General features: G+C 38.6%; 2 pseudogenes across 1 annotated transcript; one reads left to right on the top strand and one right to left on the bottom strand.

Moving 5' to 3' along the window:
• Positions 1–1,713: 1,713 nt before the first annotated feature.
• LOC146234471 (uncharacterized) lies at positions 1,714–5,599 on the top strand (annotated as a pseudogene).
• Positions 4,719–20,710, bottom strand: LOC146234472 (uncharacterized; annotated as a pseudogene). Its single transcript, XR_014741585.1, has 8 exons — positions 18,685–20,710; positions 8,430–8,576; positions 7,414–8,084; positions 7,221–7,266; positions 6,985–7,076; positions 6,798–6,908; positions 6,230–6,502; positions 4,719–5,844 (listed from the first exon to the last, which is right to left on the bottom strand). The product of XR_014741585.1 is annotated as an uncharacterized LOC146234472 (transcript).
• Positions 20,711–20,804: the final 94 nt, after the last annotated feature.

The raw sequence follows: 20,804 nt of genomic DNA on the forward strand, positions 1-20,804 counted from the left end.
TGGCGAGTGGGATGTTTCTTTGGGACACAAGAAAGTGCAATATTAGAACACTTTGAATACAAATAGTAGATAATAGACTCGGAAGTACAAGGAGGCCAGGAACGTAGGTACCAGGTTGTAAAAACAACGATCTGGCGGTGAGTGGAGGGCAAACCAGGGTATGTCACCGCAAGTTATTGGGAAGCTGGACCGCAGGTGTGGATGTTGTGCAGGTAGGGTGGACTGGATCACTGGAGCCTGGAGATTCACACAAACACAGACAAACAGAAAGACACAAACAGAAAGACAGGCAGAGCCTGTGGAGGGCGTAACACAGGTAGACAGAGGTAGGTGGACACAGGTATACACAGGTACGTCCTGACAAATTATTAAAATAGGCAGTAAGGCAAGGATATGGTGAGGTGATAATATGGTGAGGTAATAAGGATATCGATATCGTTTCCAGAAAATGCGTGACTTCAGCTGCAAGTAAGAAAAGATAAAAAATACAATACAATAAATGTCATACTTAGCAAGCTATGAGATGTAAAAAGGACCACGCCAGCAAAGATAAACATTGGTCTGAGTCAAATGAAAGTGCACCGGTTCATGACCTTGCATGACATAACGTTAGACTAGCTAGCTAGCTAGCACAGTGTATTAGACTATTTTTGCAGTTTACAAAGTCAATTAATTTATATTGGTGATGCAAAGCACCTGGCAATGTACGTCAAACATAATAACATTAAACCAACCTAAAAACTAAACAAAAAAAACTGTATAGTAGGATAGTATCTTAAATATAAATTTACCTCATTGATAATAGCTTACCTTTTCAGTACGAGAGAGCGGAGGTTTGGGTGACAAGAAGTAGTTCCAGCCAGATATTGAGCGTCAAACTTTTCGGCGACTTGTGTGTAATAATAAAATTACAATAATGTTGGATAATTTATAGGTTTTGCTGTCAGTGCATTTGACATGATTGCTTCCATGCGCTTAAAATTATGATTAAAATAAAATGATATTCCTCCCCCGAAGGATTTTATTTATATTTTTTATGCACATAGGCCAACCTTTTTAGATCGGTTTATTTTGTATCAGTCCATTTTATAAATAACTTGTATGTCCTTAAATAAGGTTTATGTCATTTATAACGTTTATGTCTTGGATTTAACAAAAAAATATAAAGTTGAAAGCACATCGGCCGGATTTTTACGAAATCACCCGACTTATTATGGTGACGTTTCGTAAAAATCCGAAAGCCGCTCATCAAAATCTACGGGAGACCTAATGCGTCAAAATACGACGCCATAGTTTACAATTTTCTACGGGAAAAGCCGAACATATTAACGTGGAAGTCAATGGGCGTCACTAGGCGTCAAAAAACGACGAAAAAGGCGTCCCCCGGCGTCGGTATAGTGACGCCAAAGGGCTCTGCCCAAGCGTCAATATTTGACGAGTTGGGATGAGACTGGGTTGCTTTGTTAACCTCTGTTTGTCAGAATGACCATAACTCGACAGTGGCTGCAGCCGCACAGAGCCTTATAAATGTGCTCACACAGAACCTCTCTCAGGGACAGCTGGAGCAGGGAAGAAAGCAGGAACAGGAGTCGTCATCTGTAGAACAAGAGATGGCCAGGTTTTAGTTTGAATTGTATTGTTCAAGTTTGTTTTAAACTAATTAATCTAGCTAATATTTTGAATTAACATTATTTTAAATGAATTTTTCAATCGTGCAGATCTTTCCCTGGATTTTTCTCACGAAAAAGTTACCTTGGAAAACGAAAGATACAGAGTCCAAAGACCTGTACCACAGCATATACAAAACCCTGGAAGCCTTTTAGAGTATATGTGTACCTGTTAAACATGAATGCAGAGACAACCCCACACTCATCTGAAGAGTCTGAGCTTGCCCAGGCAGGTCTTGGAAAACGACATCTTACCATGTCCAGGGATATGAGTCATGAGGAGGTATTACAGACAATGTATTATTAAAAAATTGCACCTAAATTCTTAGATTTACAACATTCCTTTTTATTCTAGTGGTAGGCTATTCTTCAAGCATCGACACATCACTTAGTTATGTGCTCTTAGTTCTTTAGAGTACTTCAAAATGAGTACCCTAAGATGCAGGGAGTGACAGGAGGCTGGCTACTCTACAAGGCTACAGGTGGAGAAAAGTAGTAATATCCATTGTCATTCAAATAACTAGCCCAAACAAACTCAGTTGAAATAATCCAAACAATGTTGCATTTACAGGTGGTCAGGGTAAAAGGAAACTGATAATGATTCCTCCTGACTCTGATGGATACACCGGAACCCTACTTCGCAGTGTTACCGCGGCAGGAAAGAGCACCTTGTATATTGTGCCATTGCAACATGAGTTTGACCTAACTCCACTACCTCCAGATGCCATTGAATTCCGAAGTATGCCAAAAGCACAATGCCAAACATGTAAAGTGAGTTTTCCTTTGCCCATTTTGGCCCTTCATGTTCAGGAGTGCATGGAGTCAGCAGAAGAGGATATTGAGGTAAATGTAACTAGTATGAAATAATGTGATGTTGCCTTGAGTACAATTTTGATTGTTGTTCAGTGATTTATAACAGAATATTTTTGGGTCATATGTTATATCTTAGACGTGTCAAAGTGACATCCAGATAGTTTCAGTGACAGCCCCCCCTGTCCATGACACCAAAACATCTTTTGAAGAGGTACTGTGTTTGATGTAATTGTAATGCAATGTATTTCACATAAACTGTTTTGTATGACACTGTTGCTAATATTCAAACTGTTCTGTCTCCATCAGAAAGTTCCATGTCCTATCTGTTTCTTGAAATTTACACCACAGTTTGTAGAGATCCATGCTAGCATGTGTGGAGAAAGGTAATTTGACGGACATTTATCTTAATTTGTAATGTATGTAACTTGAAGTACTTGTTTTTTCTATTATTACCAATGTGTCTCACTTGTGCTTTAATAGAGCTAAGGACAATCCTAAAATGGCTGAGACAACTGCCATGAGCGAGGACAATGGAGAGGAGCACATTCAAAGGTAAATGTGTTGTCAAAATTCATAAATATCTTTATCCAACATGGATCTTAATTCTACAGAGATTTTGTTTTCAATATTAGTAGTTATTTATTGACAAGGGGTTTTGTTTGGCAGTGTTGATGATGTATTGGTGCCATTTGTCGAAGAGTTGACGTAGAGAAACGGTTTAACATCCAAATCTCAAGAACAAACATTCTTGAGAGAGGCTTACTGCAGTGGCAACGTCAAAAAAGAAATTCACCCACTGCTACTCTGAACGTGACGTTCTTTGGGGAGGCAGGAGTGGACACAGGTGCGCTCCGAAAATAATTTCTCACAGGTAAATAAAAACAAACATTTGAATCCATTGAACAATCTTATATTTTAAACCATGAATGAAGCCTTTCAAAATATAGTTAAAAGGACAGCTCACCCAAATCATGAAGAAATGTTATACTTTTATTTGTAATATGTCCTACTTATTTAAGGAGGTCTGTCCTTGAGTGTGTTGAGGTTTTCTATAATAAAACACAAATAAAATATTGTCTTTTCACTAACTCTATTACTTGACATAGGTGACCCTAAACCAACACAGTAGATTCTGTTTGTACTTGTGTGTCTATAGAACTGATGGCAGGAATTGAGAGCCGTTTCTTTGAGGGGCCAGAGCGCCAGAGGAGCCCACGATACTCTCTGACTGACTTTGACAGTGGCCTGTACAAGTGGGTTTATTTTATGCAAGTTGGGACAAACTCTTTCCGTGAAATGTTTTCATGCACAAGTAATACATTCAAGCTTAATTTGTATAAATAGGACTGTTGGAGAGATTTTGGCCGTTAGTTTGGCACAAGGTGGCCCGGCCCCTGCCCTTTTCAGCTCATGGACTTACAGTTACCTCTGTAGTGGGCAGATAAACCCAACAACTCTTAACAGTGATTCACTTGCTGATGTCCAGTTGCGAGGGTTAGTGGACCAGGTAAGACCTGTACGATGGAAATGCCGGGTTTATCAAGAATACCTTGTCAAATTATATTTTCATGTGTGAACATGGGCAAGACATTTTCTTCCTTTTTTTGATTTTTAGGTTGAAATGTCAACTGAACATTCAATTGAAGGCCTATCTGATGAAATCTTGGATTGCAGATATACTGGAGCTATCTCAATGCAAAACAAGGAGTCCGTTGTTCGGTATGCTAGGAGATATGTCTGTTTGTACAGTAAGATGCATTACTAGTAAGGTTTTGTAGCAATTGCTTTCCTTTATACTGTTGCAGTGCCATCGTACTCCATGGAGTGCTGAGGTTGCAGCCTATGTTGGATCAACTAAGAGAAGGCCTGCAGCTGTATGACCTTCTGCTAATCGGGCAGTACCCAGATATCTGCCAGCCCCTGTTTGTTCCTGAGGAAGATGTAAAAGTAAGTACAACGATACCATTTATTATTAGCAACAAGAAATGCATAACGTATATGCCATTTCATAATATAAAGGGTCTTATAATATACATGTTGATTTCATCTTAGGTCAATGCAGAGTTTGTCATGGCATCCATACTTCCTCAACTGAGTGACAAAGGGACTTCCAGGCACCCGATTGAGCTGGAGATGATCAACTTTATTCAGGACTTCCTTTACGAAGCTGAAGGTATATCGTTTTTAATGTCCTGCAAATCAAATATTCAAAAGCACAGAACAATGGTAGTGTTTTCATGACAAAATATTGTAGCTTCTGACTGCTGAGTCTTTAAATAATCAGGTACCACCTGTAATTAAGCTGATGGGTATTGAACATGTTTCATTTTTATTCTACCTGAAAAGTCTTGATGATAGTAATAAGTATTATGTGCCAAGAATTATGTGCCAAGATAGTTTTTGTTTTACTGCAGTTGTCACTTTTTTGGGTATGCAAGGCTGTAATTACACAAGCATACATACAGAGAACATACATACAAATTATTGTTTTCCTAAAACCATTGTCCTTAATGAACACATTTACAATTGTATCACCATTATATGTGTTGAGACATTATTGCCAGTAATGAAATTATACATAATGGCATTTAAAACCATTTTGATTGGCTAAGATAGTAATTTCCTAACCTTCAGAAATCTCATACATAGATTTTTTGATCAGCTGTTCTTTTGTGTACCTCTTTCTAATTTACTGATTTAATTAAAGAACAATTAGGAAATCAACATTTTAATTGTTACATACTTCTTGTTATATCTGTTTGCTTCATAGCTGAGGATCAGGGGCATGTAGATGACCAAGATGGCCTGCTTTCCATCACACCTGCCCGATTTCTACAGTGGATCACAGGCCAAGGTCATGTTCCACTTCTTCCCTCAGAGAAGAAGGATTTTGCTGTAACAATCAAGTTCAACCATGACTGTAGTGCAGACTTTGACCATCACCGTTTGTGTTACCCTGTTGTTTCAGCATGTGCCAAGAATATTGTACTACCTGTCAGACACATGAGGCCTTATGACCAGTTCAAAAAGGTCCTAATTGAGGCTTTTCATCTGGGCCAACAGTTCAACATGGTGTGAATGTACATGAATGTCAATAATAAAAAACAAAGTTGTGTCTTCTGGTGTTAAACTGATCATGAGAAAAGATTTTCATCTACGGTACGTGATTTAGCACATAGTTCAATACAGCCAAATAAATGTCTCGCCCATAGGAATCTGATGGTGCTGTAACATCAATAGTGGCCCTAAGGTCTGGCATGTCCTGTTCAGAGAGAGGACATTCAATGGGTGGGAGAATCACTCCAGGACTGGTCACGTCTTGCTCGCTGGCAGTGTTGAAATGGAGATCTACATCCTCAATTTCCTACATTTAGAATAAAAGTCACTTAAATCAGGGAACATGAATCTATAAAAGTAAGCAGATTTTAAGAAGATTATTATACTTTCATTAATTTGACACTGGTGATTGGAAACCACATTTCAACATGAGTTTTTTTAAACAATATAAAATGATGCTACAAAATTATCTTCTTGCTCCAATTTTAATCATTAGGGTAAAATACAGTGGAAAATAGAATTATACTTACTAGCTTTTTCATAGAATACGTATTTAGGTATTTCTTTACAGTGTTGTAAAGCTGTTTAAACAATGCTTGTCTAAAACGTGTTTTAATAAATGAGAATTGATATTCTAGGATAAAGGATTTGTGGCCAAAACTATACCAATCAACACAAAATTAAATTAGTACCTCTGCCAGGTCTGGAGCATCGACAGGATTCTGGAGGAGCCCAATCATCCACAGTTGTTGTGGGGAGAGATTGTGCTCGGTTCTCAGAGGGTGATTATCCCACCCCACCCTGAAGACATCCCAGATCCCTCTGCAGACGTGGAAGAAACACATGCACAGAACAGCTGGATGCTGTTAGAAGGGTCTAGAACACCTTCATCCTCAAGGCTGTGAAGTGTCTCGTAGTGCACATTTGAAACAGTCATCCAAACATCTCGCCACAAACGTTCTATTCTGTTAAAAGAAAACAGCAAATTACCTTCAAGTTTGTACAGTATATTTGAACTTGTAACAAAAGATAAGCACACTGTAGCTCATTTTAGTTTAATTTATTACATAACCTTGGAATAGAACACAAATATAAAGATGCCATCATTAAATAACCCAAATGTTCTGGTCACATACTAGTCACCAGATCCAGTGTAAATGTCCAGAGATACTAAGGGAGTGTGCAGACCTTTCTATTGGACCTGCAACTGTCTTGAGCACTTGACGTGTGACCACTTCACAGTACATAAAGAAAACATACCTTTGGTTGTGTACACTCTTTCCTGATATGAAACTCCCCCTTCCACTACCCCTAATGGCGAACATGCATCGTGCTATGGCAACGTTTTCCACTCCTTGGTCACCTCTCACTCTAAAAAGAATGTGTCACACATAAAGAAAAGACTATGGAATGAGAACCACTGTGGGCCACACTTTTTTAGTCTTACCTTAATGGAAAGCCATACTTCTGCACTCCCTCCAAGAAGATATCAAGTCCAGTGGATGCTTTATTGTTGGTTGCTGCGCCCAGGTACATGATCTAGTGAAGAAAATATCATTCACTGGGAATTCAATAAAAGCATTTTTGTAAAATCCAGAAGTAGAACCATGTTTGTCTTTTTGATTTAAAAAAATCTCATTTAGTCTTAAGTAATGATTATAGGTAAAAAAAGAAAGAAATTACCTTTCGTGAGAAGCCATCAATCCCTCCAAAAATAACAAGGCCATATCTGTTGGAGACAAAAAAACACGAATTCACTTTAACGTATTTGTCTAAATTTTTTGCTGCTACAAAACAAGTGTTAAAAATGGGTCTGAGTTTGTAAAAATATCACATTATTAATTTTGTATGTATTGAGCAAAAATATTTGACCTACCTGATGAGCTTATGGTTTGTGTCGATATGCACCAAGTGTAGAGGACCTTGGACAGAATACGTCCTTCTTGCAACACACCCCATCCTTATCATTCTTGATAGTACACCAACAGAGTCTACACGATGCATGGATGAATACACTCTGCTCCACTGGACACGGTGACCCATGGCCTGCAGGATTCCTTTCATCATTCTGCACCCTACATGTGGTGTCCTAGCCTTCACTGACCTCAACAAATCATCAAGTTGTTCATCTGTTAGGTTACTGTAGCCCTGCATTATGGAAAGTCCATGTTCATGCATGCGCCGTTTAACTGTCCTCACAGATACACCCAGATGTGTTGCAATACACGACACAGGTAGAGACATTTCTACAAGGCTTTGTAGTTGCTGAGGAGACACAACATACTTTGGCCGTCCCATTTCTGCTTGCATCGCTGGCACCTGACACCGGCTCATATTAGAGCTGTCATCTGCATTGACAAGTATTGACAACTCTGTCAATGCATTCATAACATCTTGTGGCATCTCAACCTGGCCTGACAATGCCCTAAAAAGGACCATCTCCTGGTTGACTACAAACTGTAAATAGTTCACATCCAGCGGGAGTCTCTGTGTGGCCCGGGACAGTTTTGTTAAAAGTGTCTGAAGAAGGTCTCTTTTCATTTGTTCCTAGAATAGAATAGACAAATACAACTTTACATTAATGCTCTGGCCTGATAAATTACGTTATACACACTAAACAGAGGTTAACAAAGACAATAGGTTACACTACACGTTAAAGTAAAAAAAAAAAGAACTTAGCTTGACTGACTGTAAAAACACCAGCTACGTACTGTACTATACTGAAGTGTGAAGCTAACGTTAGTTAATGCTAATTTTAGTGCTAGCAATGCTTAATTTCCAGCTTTGTCCACCTATTTTCCCCTTTATGTGTTAACGACAAAAAAATGCCACTGCAGGGATAATGTCCCATAGTATCTATTCAAAAAGGCTAATATCTTTCACATGTCTTACCTGTGCGCTGGCGCCAGCCTGTTGCCTTGGCGGAGCGGACGCCATGCCAACAGCCGAGTCTTCTGCCTCTTTCGGCTGTCACTCATAATTACCGCCTCTGAGTTTAAGCCACGCCCCCTACGCAAAATCGGGGCCAAAAGTCTGAAACTGAAAAAAAAAAAAAAGAAAAAAAAAAGAAAATAATAATAATAATAATAATTGAAGCCGTAAAAAAACGTTTAGAATCTGAAAACATGAAATGTGAAACTATGTGAAAATATGAAAGTTAAAATTGAAAATGTATAACTTATTCAACATTAATTCAAAATGTCATCGAAATATTATTCAACCTGAAAAAAAAATTGGTACACTTATTTTTTCTTTGAATACATGGTTTTATTTTTCAAGTTTTCGACCAAAACTTGCATTTTCAATGTCAAGTTTTTGTTTTTCGACTAAAGATTTTTTTTTCGAAGTAACAAAACATTTGGCCCTGATTTAGCTGGATTCCACACCTCAAACAAGTTAACCTAGACGCAAAACTATACGTCCAATCCAAAAAATTCGGATATTTTCCGAGACCCAAGACTCTCCCGAAACCAGACATGTCCTTTATATGTCTGTGCGGTCAGAAATACGACTCTACCGGCAGTTTAATCACACGTCTATTTTCGAAATTCTCTGACGAATTGTACCCACCTCTCCATTGAAGTTAGTGAGAGAATTTGAAATGCTGCTCTCGCTTCAAGGCTCAAAACTGAAAATCTGTAAATGTGAGCTCTTTAGTAGTTACATTGGCTGAAAGAGGACACGTTTTCCTACATTTTAAGGTATAACTGTTTCTGTAAGTTAAACTATATGAACGTCAGAGGAATTAGTTTGACAATGGCTGCTCAATCATAACAATCAAGAAGGAGCTAAATGTTTAATTTGCACAAAAACCTTAATTCTTTAAAAAGTATAAAAGTGAGAAATACCAGAAGTCATAGCCATCATCTCCTGAAGGAGCTGAACGTTTTGATACCAAAATTGTAGGAATCGGTGAAAGTATGCAGGACTAGTTAAAGGCCAAAAAACGGCGGAAGAACTGAGAAGTTGAAAAGCAATATTGAGAATGCTGAACAGCATTCTCACAACTAGAACATGCATTTCCTGCTGAAAATGCGTTTGAATGCTGAAATCTGATTTATTTATTTTTATGGGTGAAAATACAGAAATGAGAAAATACCCTCAAGCTGAAATTATTTTAACAAATGTATGACTTACACAAAAGATGGAGTGTGGAAGCTGAACTGCATCATCTAACGAAGCTCGGTGCTCAAAAACTATGCGGGAGAATACGTTTGAACGTTGTGAAGCAATCGAAGAAATAGTTGAATTTCAAGAGGCAGTGTGGAAGCTGAACTGCATCAACAAAGCTATAAGAGCTTAAATTGCCTACAATGCGGGAGAAGCTGAAAATTGAACTGTTAAACAGAAGAAGAAGTAGGCTATAGTTGTAACAATAATATTATAGTTTTAACAGCTGAAATTATAGTTGGGATAGTAATATCAGTAGCAGATGTAGCCTATCATTGAGTGCATAAATAAATAGATAAATAAATAGATATATACATAAATACATAAATATGGCTATGGAATTAATTCTGAAATTTAAAAAAGATGGCAATAAATATATAAATATAGCATTATATAATTACATAGCTGAATCCATTTACCGACATCAATAAATAAATACATTTATTTATTTCAAAATGACGTTTTTGTAAAGACAACATTTATTTATTTCATGGGACTTTTACACGCCACATTTATTTCCACGCCACATTTATTTCCACACTACATTTATTTCTGTGCTGTATTTATTTCAAATCTCACATGCAAACGAGAGGGGCGTGGTTATCGTCAGACCAACGCAGCAGATAGCTATGCTACCTGTATGGGGGTGACAGTGGAATCGCACTGCCGAACGGCATGGCTTGTCAGGATATATTATTTTGGCACAGATAGTAGATTTTGTAGAGGTACTTGGGCGGATAAGTGCTCTACAGAACATAGATATTGAAGTCTTAAATAGTTTGAGACTTATCGACCACTGTTCGTGTGCAAGATGTACAGGTAGTGGGGGGTGATATTAGTGCCAGGTAATGTTAGCTAACACAGCTAGCAACAAAGAAGACAATCACTGCCACCACCGCTACATCGCTCTGCTATTATGTGGATAACTAGGTCGATAAGGCACCTGATTATAACGATCTAGCCTCACCATTATGCCATGCATTACCATTTAGTGAGACGAGACCTGAAGTGAAGCCAGACCATTCCAGACATTACCCATACCTTTGGATTTACAGTAGGCTACTGCTTCAAATTGAAGTCAAGTTTCTTCACTCTTTGTTATTATTGGCAATTTAAAGTTGCAACTAACCAAGACGTGTCAAGACCAAGACCCATTCAACACGGTACACAATAACCAAACCCAGATATTAGGTACAGGTTTATGGAATTATTCAATATTAAATCAAACCACTACCACTGGACTCGTTTTAATGACCATTCAGTGACAAAACGGGTTTGGCTGTTCATATGTGCCAATACAGCACAACACTACTAGCTCTACAGTAGCTAGCTCTAGCTGAAATGGCCACACTGATGTCGTCCTTTTATTATTTTGTCAGCTAGCTAGCCGGATAGCCAGCCACTTGGCCTACAGTTGCCGACTTCGAGACCGGTGACAGCCAACATACCACCTAGGAAGACAGTGTTGGCAGTGATTGTTAGCTTTGCAGACGAGTTCCACGTCACACGAGCGAAAGACATGTTTATAAAGGTAACTTCAGCGCAACCTCATAGCTATCAAAGATCAAGTCCCCACACGTAGGCTACTAAGTCACTGCCATCACTCCCATACAAAGGCAGAAACGACACAGATATTATGGGCAAAGCTTGTCTACATTGTATGCTTTTCGGCAGTGCGATGCCACTGTCACCCCCATACAGGTAGCATAGCTATCTGCTGCGTTAGTCTGACGATAACCACGCCCCTCTCGTTTGCATGTGAGATGTGAAATAAATACAGCCCTGAAATAAATGTGGAGTGGAAATAAATGTGGTGCGTAAAAGTCTCAAAAAATAAATAAATGTTTATTTCATAGCCGTATTTATTTATGTATGTATTTATCTATTCATTTACCTATTTATTTATTGATTTAATTTTGACTAACTAGGCGTTCCATAATCATCATGGTCAAGGGAACTCACTCAGTGATCACCAAGATATTAGCAGCATCTTCAGAATTAGTAGTTGTAGTGTGGCATAAGATATAGCAGTATCAGTAGTGGTAGTAGTTGTGTTGTGGTGCTCTTAGTCTTTTAATGAGACGAGTTGACTGAATCGCTTGTCTTGTGTCTCCACTAATCAGCTAATACCAACCACCTGTGCAAGAGACTGGCGCTTGTTTGTGTGGTTGCCAAGGTGATGGTGCAGCAATGGCTGCTAATGCGCTGAAGGCAGAGACTACCAGAAATGTAGCAAGAATCCACACCTCAAACAAGTTAACGTAGATGCAAAACTATGCGTCCAATACAAAAAATAAAGATATTTTCCGAGACCCAAGACTCTGCCGAAACCAGAGATGTCCTTTATATGGCTGTGCGTTCAGAAATACGACTATAACGGCAGTTTATAAATCTTGTTATTTTTTGTTTTCTGTGACGAATTTGTCACCACATTTGCATTGGACTCTATGGGGCGAGAGTTGGACTTAGTCTCGCTTTCGTGGGGCTCTGAACAAATGTGTAAGTCTTTTGGATTCCACAGACAACTGTCTACAACCAGCACAAAATTAGCTATCTATTGATCCAAAAACGAAGCATGAAGAGCGAAAATTGTAGAAATGCTGGCAAATTAGAAATATGTTTTCAACAACACCCGAAGCCTCCCTCCGCTCTAAGCGATTCAGTCTGCACTCTGGGCTTTCTCGTAAACACCCATGTAAATCTCAGAAACGGTTTGAAAAAGTCATGAAACGTAATCAGTGATATTGAAAAAAGTTGAATAGATATCAAAAAGCTGAATTAAAAAAAAAATAGTTTATGGTTTTGTCAACGTTTTAAAGTTTAAAAGGTGGCTCTAGCTGAAAGATTGAGGAAGAAGAAGGATTTGGAAGTTGAAGAAGTTTTAAGAAGCTTGAGAGGATTTGAAAGAAAACTCCATTGGAAACCATGATAAAAATATTATGAATATTGATTTATATTAATTCAAGCATAAGAGGTACAAAGCTGAAAAGTCATAGCAGTCATAGCCTGAAACTGCTGAATTTTTTGATAACTGAACAATTTTAATAGCTGAAGATTTGAAGGCGCTGAAAGGTGCCGCAGAAGAAATAGAAGAATAAGAAGTTGAACTAGAAAAGGCTGTTCCTGCGAAACAGCAGTGAGAAAGCTGAAAACCTGAATGGGGATAGCTGACCATGCTAAAAAAGCTGAAAATAGTGAAAATTTAGTAGAAAGTTATAAGCTGAATGTCTTGTGAACATTTTAAAGGTTGAATAGTGTCTATCTGAAAGTATGCTGAAGTAGTTAAGTTTGAAAGAGGAGGACTGAAAGTATGCTGAAGAAGTTAAGTTTGAAAGAGGAGGACTGAAAGTATGCTGAAGAAGTTAAGTTTGAAAGAGGAAGCTTTTTTAATGATTTGAAAGGATTTACCATTACTTTTAAAGGGAGAATAATTTGCACAAAAACCTTTAAAAAAAATTAAGTATAAAAGGGAGAAATACCAAAACACAGCACATATCTCCTGAAGGAGCTGAACGTTTGTTTTTTTTATATATAATTTTTTTTTATTGCTGAAAATACAGAAATGAGAAAATACCAGCAAGCTGAAAGCTGAAATGAATTTCAAAAATGTGTGAGTCACACAAAAGAGGCAGTGTGGAAGCTGAACTGCATGATCTAACAAATCTAAGAGCTAAAATAGCCTACAATGAGGGAGAAGCTGAAAGCTGAACTGTTAAACAGAGAAGAAGTAGGCTAGCTAGTCATAACAAGAATATTATCGTTTTAACAGCTGAAAATATAGTTGAGATAGTAATAGCAGTAGCAGATGTAGCCTACAATTGTGTGCATTTACTCGGCTTTCTTAGTAGGATTCAAACATACAGCAGTAGGGCCGATACAAGAAGACATGGCGACACTTTGTTGCGGAAGGATGATGGTGCAAGTTTCGTCCGTGAAGCATACAACGATTAATAAAAAAGAATCATGTAGACGTGTTTATTGAGTAATCGCATAACTAATTACACATGTAAACGGAGTAATTGTATTATTGGCATGAACCGACAATTGCTAGTAATCGGGTTTGATGAATGATGAACTTTATTGGTTCATCGAGAATAACAGAAATTTGCCTAGCATCCATACCTCAAACAAGTTAAAATAGACGCAAAACTACACGTCCAATCCCCCAAAAAACGGATATTTTCCGAGACCCAAGACTCTGCCGAAACCATTGATATCCTTTATGTGTCTGTGCGGTCAGAAATACAACTCTTTTTGCAGTTTCCAAAACGTTACCCAATTCTGCTAAATGGTGCGTGTCTGTTTGGTTGCCACTGCAATGGAGCAGCTGTACTCGCTAACGAGCTGGGCAGAGAGAATGACACATTTAGCTGGAATCCACACCTCAAACAAGTTAACCTAGACGCAAAACTGTACGTCCAATCCAAAAGATTAGGATATTTTCTGAGACCCAAGACTCTGCCGAAAGCAGAGATATTATTTATATGTCTGTACAGTCAGAAATAGACTCTACCTGCAGTTTCCAAAACGTGACCCAATTCTGCTTTCATGGTGCTCGTTTGTTTGGTTGCCACGGTGATGGTGCAGCTATGATTGCTAACACGCTGAGGGCAGAGAATAACCAACATTTACCTAGCATCCGCACCTCAAACAAGTTAACCTAGACGCAAAACTATACGTCCAATCCAAAAAATGAGGATATTTTCCGAGACCCAAGACTCTCCCGAAACCAGACATGTCCTTTATATGTCTGTGCGGTCAGAAATACGACTCTACCGTCAGTTTAAAAATACGTCTACTTTCGAAATTATCTGACGAATTTTACCCACCTCTCCATTGAAGTTAGTGAGAGAATTTGAAAGGCTGCTCTCGCTTAAAGGCTCAAAGCTGAAAATCTGTAAATGTGAGCTCTTTAGTAGTTACATTGGCTGAAAGAGGACAAGTTTTCCTACATTTTAAGGTATAACTTGTTTCTGTAAGTTAAACTATATGAACGTCAGAGGAATTTGTTTGACAATTTAGTTGAATACCAGAAAAAGAGCAGCCACAAGAAGGAGCTTACCATTACTTTTAATGGGAGAATAATTTGCACAAAAACCTCAATTGTCTAAAAAGAATAAAAGTGAGAAATACCAAAAGTCATAGCCATCATCTCCTGAAGGAGCTGAACGTTTTGATACCAAAACTGTAGGAATCGGTGAAAGTATGCAGCTTAACAGCATTCTCACAACTAGAAAAGGCTGTTCCTGCAAAACAGCAGTGAGAATGCTGAAAACCTGAATGGGGATAGCTGACCATGCTAAAAAAGCTGAAAATTGTGACAATTTTCAGAAAGTTATAAGCTGAAGCTTCAAAGCGACCGAAAGGTATTTTAAATAGGGGCTGGAGCCGGATGAAGGCATAAAACTACAGAAAAGAGAAGAAAAATGCTAAACAAAGTGAAAAAAATCTGAAAGAAGAGAAACAATGCATAAAAATGTGAACATTTAGCAAAAAAATATTTGCCGGAGTTTCAAAAGGCCTGAAATGTATGTTAGAAAGGACCTGCAGCAAGATGAAGGCAGAAAAGTACAGAAAAGAGGGAAAAAATGCTAAAGTACTGGCAGTTGGAAGATACTGCTGTGAAATGTTATTTTGAAAGGACCTGGTGCAAGATGAAGGCAGAAAACGGAAGAAAAGAAGAAAAATGCAAAACAAAATGGGGAACATTTGAGAAAGATGAGCTGCAGGAAAATGTGAAAATTGAGCAGAAAACCAGTTGCTCAAGTCTGGGTTGAACGAATTTGAAGGTAAAAGGACAACACTGGAATGACTTGAACTTGCTGGAAAAAAAGTTAGAATTGATTAAAGGGCTGAAAAAAAGTTAAGTCCTAAAGTCCTAGCAGAAAAAGTTGAAGGTTTAAAGAAGATGGGAGATGAATTATGTTCATATTTTGTATTATTTTTCAATCCTTATAAAATGAAGTCACCTAAAGATGCTAAATAAATTGAGAAAAGGAAAAAATGAGCAGAAATGTAGTTGCTGGAACTCTTTCCAGAGCTGAAAAGTACTTGTGGAAGGACAGTGGAACAGTGAAGAGCGTTGGCCAATCGGATTGGTTGCTTGTTTCTTGTAACGTAGCAACCGTTGGTCATTGGCAACATTTCTAACCCAGAATCTACGTTTCACGTTCAAGACGGAGGAGAAACTAATCATGTGTGCCTGCACACCCAGTCCTGTTCCAGGGTTTTTCCTGCATAGAAAAGGCAAAAAAAAAGTCTGCAATGAAGAAAAAAAAAAAAAAACCTGTGTTCATCACACGTGCAATGCATGTCAGTGAATATGTTCTCAACAGAGTATGTTTCAAGTAGGCTACAGCCGAACACTCGTTCTGTTTTGAGCAATAGTAATCGAGTTGATAAGCGTGTCTTCTTGTCTGATCAATACGCAACTGTGAGGTGAGAATCGACAGCAACTAAACTGTCGTTCCGCTGCAAGGTCCAGCCTGACGTGCACGAATACACCTGTACAAATGCAAATGAAATTTCCACTCAAAATCCTGGCAAAAGTTTGATTTACGATTTCAAACGCAGCCTCCATTGGTGTTCTTAACCTGGAATGATCATATAGAGTGCAGTGTTTCCTCTATGGCAACATTTCTGCCGCCACGGTATCAGAAACCAGGCTGTACAAAATGTTAGAAATCACGCGTGCAATGCATGTCAGCGAATATGTTCTCAATAGTATGTTTCAAGTGGACTACAGCCAAACCCTCGTTCTGTTTTGAGCAATAGTAATCGAGTTGATAAGCGTGTCTTGTCTGATCAATACGCAACTGTGAGGTGTGCGAATGGACAGAGCGGCCACTAAACGGTCGTTGCGCTGCGAGGGCCGGCCCAACGTGCACGAATACACCTGTACAAATGAAATTTCCACTCAAAATGCTGACAAAAATGTGATTTACGATTTCCAACGCAGCCTCCATTGGTATTCTTAACCTAGAATGATAATATATAGTGCAGTGTTCTTCCATGGCTAAATTTCTGCCGCCACGGTATCAGAAATCAGGCTGTACAAAATTTTAGGCCGTCTATCAGCAGTGATTGTTAGAGTGCATGTCGGAGAATTGCATGGACACGCGCTTCACACCGCAGTTGCGATTGAGTGTGTGCGTCCTTGAGAACTGTAATTCGTATAATTTATGTTCCAAGTTCATTTAAGCCTGTTATTGTATAAGTCTGTAGTTCTTGCAAATTTAAATCAAGTTAATTGGTGATTATTGTTGTTTGTGTTCTTCCCCTGCTAGCTAAATTGCACATGTCTAGCGATTGATGCCCTTGATCAGGTTTGTAATTTAGGTGCTTAATTATGCTGAAGTAGTTTTAATGAATGAAAAGTGGGTTTATTGTTAATATTTGCAACAGAATGCTTAGCCTATCAAGATCAAATGAAGCAAGCAGTGTACATGCTTCAGAGTGGCCTACCTTAATCAAGAGGCTAGGCTACTGAACTTTTACAATAAGTTGTTATGTCAATTATTAATTGGCAGCATTTATGCCAATTAGAACATACTTTATGAGTGTAACAGTGCGTGTCCACTGCAGCGACGCGATGCGAGCGACAACATGTTTTCCATTAATTTTCTATGGAGCCAGGCGAATCGCTTGCGTGGTGCATTGTGGGTAGCGACGCGACGCGATTCAAGCAATTCGAGTTGAGATTTTCTCAACTTTATGCTAATGAGGAGCGATTTTCGCTAGCGATGGCCAATCGGAGTGTTTTCTTGTTTCTCGTAACGTAGAAACCATGGTAAACATTTCTAGCTTTCTAGGTTTCAAGCTGGAGGAGAAACTAATCGTTTGTGTGGCTGCTTACCCAGTCCTGTACGATACATATCTGTATTCGTACAGAGATGTTAATACAAAAAAACGATGCATGGCGCAAGGTTTGCCGAAGTTGTGGGTGCTTGTACTTTCAAATTCAGTTTAGTCACATTACGTAACTTCGTTCTGTCCTAACTAGTTAGCTAGCCGGGCTGGAACTCCCTATCGTATCGGCAGATTAGCAGAGATTGAGGAATATAGTAAAACGTTTTTTTTACACATGTCAACGTGTATGTCTACAGTATTAAACAGTTTTATATTTTGTAAACAAGTTGTATTTTGATCGATGTTGCAACTACGTAAACCCAAGTCTGCACACTTGGCCATGACAACTACAACAGTGACTTTAGAGAACTACATTCTACATTAATCTGTTTGAAAAGCCCCCGAGCGTGGTGAACTGTGGGAAGGCAAGCGATGGCAAGCGATTCGCGTCGCTGCAGTGGAGTTAAGTAGCCTAACTTTATTGCTTAAGGGGAAATAGGACGAACATGTGTGTGTGTGTGTGTGTGGGGGGGGGGGATGTAAAACACCTGGGAATAAATACATTGATTAGAAAAGATAAGAAAAAAATAAATAAATATATATATATATTATTATTTTTTGCACCGAAGACCCATTTTGACCCAGGAAAAACCCAGTGTTCAGACACTTAATTTAAGATGACATAATAATAATAAATAGTGCAGGGTTGCCGTTGTCGTTGTACCTGGTGAGTTTTTTATACATAAATAATAAGATCATGCTACATCTAACCAGTGGATCATTTCTTGCAAGTGTGTCAAAGTGGTATTTATTAACACCGTACTGTAGGCATAACCGGTAGAGGATGCAATGGAAGATTTCCTACATAAACTACATCTACAGCTTCAAATTGAAAACGGAAACCATTTTTGGATTAAGGACAAGTTCCTTAACCTCTGTTGTCAATATCGCCAATAAAAAGTTATACTCTTCAGTTACGAAGCATTTGTTGGTGGGATTAACGCCAGCTGCAGCAAACACTTACCCCAACCCTGGTTTGTCAGCTATGATTTTTGCAGATTTCTGTGAAACTTGCGAAAATGAAAACGATCTACCTAGATTATGTACAATTTAAACTCAATGTACATACCTTGTTTGGCCAATTTGGTCGATAGTGAAAGAGAAAGTCGAACCGTTTTTAGTTATCGGGCTAGCTCGATTATAAGACAATAACAAACATTTACCTAGCATCCACCCCTCAAACAAGTTAACCTAGACGCAAAATTGTACGTCCAATCCCAAAAATAAGGATATTTTCCGAGACCCAAGACTCTGCCGAAACCATTGATATCCTTTATGTGTCTGTGCGGTCAGAAATACAACTCTTTTGGCAGTTTCCAAAACAAAAAAAATTCTGCTAAATGGTGCGTGTCTCTTTGGTTGCCACGGCAATGGAGCAGCTGTGCTCGCTAACGAGCTGGGCAGAGAGAAAAACCAACATTTACCTAGCATCCACACCTCAAACAAGTTAACCTAGACGCTAAACTATACGTCCAATCCAAAAAATGAGGATATTTTCCGAGACCCAAGACTCTCCCGAAACCAGACATGTCCTTTATATGTCTGTGCGGTCAGAAATACGACTCTACCGGCAGTTTAAAAACACGTCTACTTTCGAAATTCTCTGACGAATTTTGCCCACCTCTCCATTGAAGTTAGTGAGAGAATTTGAAAGGCTGCTCTCGCTTCAAGGCTTAAAGCTGAAAATCTGTCAATGTGAGCTCTTTAGTAGTTACATTGGCTGAAAGAGGACGTTTTCCTACATTTTAAGGTATAACTTGTTTCTGTAAGTTAAACTATATGAACGTCACACTGCTCAACCATAAAAATCAAGAAGCTAAATGTTTAATTTGCACAAAAACCTTAATTCTTTAAAAAGTATAAAAGTGTGAAATACCAGAAGTCATAGCCATCATCTCCTGAAGGAGCTGAACGTTTTGAAAGCAAAATTGTAGGAATCGGTGAAAGTATGCAGGACTAGTTAAAGGCCAAAAAACGGCGGAAGAACTGAGAAGTTGAAAAGCAATAGTGCTTAACAGCATTCTCACAATAATAATAATAAAGAGAAAACAGAAAAACAATAGTGAGAATGCTTAACAGCATTCTCACAATAAAGATTCAAAAGAACAATACTTGGAATGCTGAAGCAGCCTTCCAACAATAAAGATTCAAAGAATAATACTTGGAATGCTGAAGCAGCATTCCAACAATAAAGATTCAAAGAACAATACTTGGAATGCTGAAGCAGCCTTCCAACAATAAAGATTCAAAGAACAATACTTGGAATGCTGAAGCAGCATTCCAACAATAAAGAGAAACAGAAAAACAATAGTGAGAATGCTTAACAGCATTCTCACAATAAATCATGTCTGATAGCCACAATATGGTCATTATATTGTGTTATTATTATACGTATATTGTGTATATACATTATATATATATATACGGCATTAACAATAAGCTAGTAATAGTATACAACACTCATCATCATCATAATAGTAACATAGGTTGCTATAGGCTTAATTTAGCTTGCTTTGCAAAGCTAGAACAATGACGGAGCCAGATATAAGTTTACAGTTTATTTAGGCTATCCGACACAATACAGCAGTCAAACTATAAAAACGAAGCAAAAAGAACAACGTATAGGCCCTGCACGTATAATACTACAATACTAATAGTATTGATCTTCGTAACGTTCACATGTATCTGCTTCTTGATCGGACTTGTACCACATTCTGACAGTTTTCTGCTATGCCTTAGCTCCAGCTCACAAGCTCGCGACTGGTTGTCGCAAGTATGACGTAAACAGCTTGCACGAGTTTCGGAGCTAGGAACAAGCTTCTGCGCAAGACCGGACGAGTCGTCTGGAAAGATTGCGCGGTCCGTTAGGAGCTCTCGCTTGCCTCACTGAGCACTTTTCATCAAAATGAATGGGGACGCCATCTTGGAAGACAGAAGTAGCTGTCTCTTGTTATATTAACTCTATGGGGCTTGGCCGAGAGGCGAGGGGTGGGGGCTTGCAAAATGCACATGTAAATGTTTACTTCCTACTTTACTCGCCTTGAATATCGGGGTATACGATTGGTGGTTTTTACGATGGTGTCATGTATATGAGCCCTTATTGGATGTGGACCATAGTTGTCCGGAAAACATGCCTGTGTCGATAAAGAAACACAATGTTTGTTCCTTGAAAAATGTGCAAGAACTGGA

The sequence above is a fragment of the Hypomesus nipponensis genome, chromosome 23, assembly GCF_054491055.1.
Source record: "Hypomesus nipponensis isolate SF chromosome 23, ASM5449105v1, whole genome shotgun sequence".
Classification (NCBI taxonomy): domain Eukaryota; kingdom Metazoa; phylum Chordata; class Actinopteri; order Osmeriformes; family Osmeridae; genus Hypomesus; species Hypomesus nipponensis.